The following is a 3,587-nucleotide window of genomic DNA, read 5'->3' on the forward strand; positions in this document are numbered from 1 at the left end:
GACCCTATTTATTTCGGTGACCCGTCTGCCTTTGACCGGGCACTACCATTAGACCAGAATTTCAAGTTGGGTGTAAGAGCATGGACTAACAAGCTGAGCTTTTTAGACGCTGTAGGTGTAACGTAATGAGAATCTACCAAAAAGTGGCTGTGGTCACTTAGTAGTCAGAATTTGTTAACATCCCAAAATATAAAACCATCACATCACATTCTCACCTAAATTGATGTGACAGACAAAACCCCTGTGCGACTAGTGAGCATAGATCTCCAACCCAGTTAGAACCCTGAGATGAAGTGAAAAGCTGAGGCTGCTAGATTCACTAATGCTAGGCCATAAGAGAGAACACTTACCATTCAGCATTACCATAAATGTCTATCTTACCCATTTCAATATCCACTTAAAAACTGCAAGAAGGCAAAAATGCAGGGTGCCGGGTGGAAAAAATACAAATAAATAACAACGAATAAAACCCTCAATAGTCCTGGCTACACACTTTTTTTTTTTTTTAATCTAATGGCATCCGTCACACCACAGCATGAGGGTGGGAAAGTAGGGGAGCAAGTCGAGGCAGGATGCCAACATGTGAAATTACAGCCATTGATCTCTGGCGCCGGAGAATGCGGTTCCACTGTGTGTGGATACATTATTGAGGAGATGTGTCACAACAGGTGGGAATCAGGCAGCGTGCCTCTGCGGGGCCAAGGTGATATAGGGGGCAGGATACGACTCACACGCGTGTTTGTATGAGATTAGTACCTACAATTTCATGGTTCGTTCTGCTGTTGCCGCGTCAAGCACGACGACTCACACAACAAACCCTATTCATCCAAAAGCCTATTATTATTTCATGCACACCGTGACTAACGACGTTATATATTCCCCAGCTGTTGCTGTGTTCACTCTGTTGGCAAGTTGAATCTGTTATATGAACAGGAAGCATTAATTTATTAGTGCAACGGAAAAGGCAAGGAGACAATAGCATGCTTTAAGTGCCCACTTGATATGAGTGTTTACAGGAAGAGAGGGGGAGAGGCTATAGGGGGGCTGGTGATGGGGGTACGCAAATGAAGGGGTGTGTGTTTCCAAGTATCGTTAGTACCTGCAGCACAGAGTGGGGGGGGGAGCAACTTGAAGCTGAATGTGGCTCTGCGATTTGTCTGTGTGGGCAGCAGAGAATGAGGCATTCACAACAGTAAACGGTGTCTTAGACAGTTAGCAATGCTGGAATGCTGGAATTCAGTCAATGGGTCCCAAAGGGCAGATGATGTCTAGTCTTATCACTGGTTATGTGTGGGCACTGTTGTGTTCCAACAGAAACAGAGGATGTTGCAGAGTAGAATACAACTGGTTGTTTTCTCCATTATTAATATCAGCAAATACAAATACAACATAGCATGGGTTTGGCTAATGGCTCTTAGGGCAAAATGCATAATTAATGTCCTTTGCAAAGCCTTGGAAAGCACTGGCACTTATTAGGTGGAGTTATATAAGCAACTCCTTAACAAATATTTGAGGGTTTGTAGAGAAAAACTTTCACTTCAATTTGTCTTTATTCTCCTTTCTTTCCCCCTACATGGTGTAGTGCCCTGACAAGGTCATTGTGTAAGAATTCAAATTGCATAACCTTTAAGTAACCATGCATTTCCATGTTGGAGTCCTGCTGCTCTACACACACAAAGCATCTGAGTCTCAAGGGCTATGTAGCTAAAGGCAACGCTGTCAGCACTCCATGCTGAAGAATCTGCATCCCACAGAGTCGGAAGGAATCACTGCACTTAACTGTTACAAGAAAAAAGAAAACATTTGGTTGCCTGTGAACGCATTAACGTGTCTGTTAAATATTTACAGTGGCCTCAGGGAAAAAGGAGTCACACTGGCTTCTGCTTGACCCCGCTCCATACAGCATGTAGCATGTTGCAGTATGTTTGCAAAGCAGACAACCTTGGTGTTGGATTAATATTCTGCATCTTCAGCCATCAGATGGAATGAATATATTCATGACTTTATTCATCTCTTGTTCTGGGTCTGCCACCTAAAAACCTCACAGAGACCTCAACAACTATTTCACAAAAAGCCAGACAGTTATATCACCTTAAAATCAACACTGAGATGGATCTCTTGGAAAGCCAAAAGGCTTTAAAAGAAATCACATCCTTTTGCTCTTTTATGACGTAACTTTACCCCTGGTACTCTTTCAGTTCAGGATTATGTCAGTGCAGAGTCCATAAACCTCTATCGCTTTTTATTTCTCTTCCACAGTTTAGTGTCATTTAAGAAGGAGCACGTGTTCAGGGCAAACTGAAGTGACGTAGGATGGAGATTGAATAAGAAGCACCGATGTCACACGCTATAAATATTTTATTTAATGGACTATGCTCAACACTTTTACTGCTTCTCATTGGCATATTGACCTCTTAACGCATAAAGGCCTTAAACCGTGGTATGGGTTAAGACTCTGTCTGTAACCCTCTCGCAAACACTGATGTCAGTCAATAATCTTCACTTACTCACTTTTGTCTTCCATCTAAGCACTACACCATCCGATTTCCCTGAGTTCACCAGGCTTACATCTTCAGGAAACTAGAGTGAAATCTCATCTTACATTATGGACACCCCTGATCATAATAGATGGCGTCTGGGGCCAAAGACAAAATGTTTGATGGAAATTGAATGTCAGGCAGTTACGTCACATTAGGCTAAATTTACCATACAGTACCTGCCTTCATTGCACCCTATGGATTTCTTGACCCTTGGCTAGGTTGAGGGGTTAGGCAGTGATGCATGATGATTATGCAAGGTGTTTCTAGGGACTTATAGTGAAGAGATGTGATGAGAAACATCTGACAGCCTACGGCTCAGTAGGAACCCATCCGGCGTCCCTTTAATTACTTCATCATTCCCATCCAATAACGATATGTATAGCGCCATGTACATGTTATTAGTACTGCTATAAAACAATGCTCTTGGTGGCATTTTGAGCCTTGAAAATGAGCGCCTTCCTCCTCTTGACAGCAATTAAATCAGTCAGCCAGCATTAATATCAAGCCACCATAAAAGCCTGTGTAATACCTGCAGCAATACATGATTTGATTCCAGGACCAAGGGTAGTGGTGACTTATTCCATATAGCCTAAGGTTTCCCATGACTCCTTCAGTCACATACAGATGTTCTTGCTCCTTACACTGTATACCTATAATCAGTTCAGATTTTAAAAATCTATATTAATCTGAGACTCGATCTGTTTTCATTACTTATTCAAAATGTTTTCATAATATTTTCAACGTTGACCAAATTAATAAGGGTTGACTAGGCATCGAAAGAAAATGTAATATTGCCCTTGCTGAATAATAGATATGGCAAAATGCTTGGGGACAGATTAAATCATTTTAGGGACTGAATTATTGAGATGATTATGAGAGAGTCATAAGGATCACTGAGAAATACAGAAGGCAATGTCATTGTCCCAGATCAGCCAAACAAAAAAGATTCTCTGAAAAAATAAATCGGCTTAACTGTGTTTGACTGGAGACACAAAATTGATTTCAGTTTTCAGCCCAAGGGCATCATGAGGGGTGGGCGTCCGGGGC

This window comes from Gymnoscopelus braueri (assembly GCF_963280865.1).
Source record: "Gymnoscopelus braueri genome assembly, chromosome: 13".
Lineage (NCBI taxonomy): Eukaryota > Metazoa > Chordata > Actinopteri > Myctophiformes > Myctophidae > Gymnoscopelus > Gymnoscopelus braueri.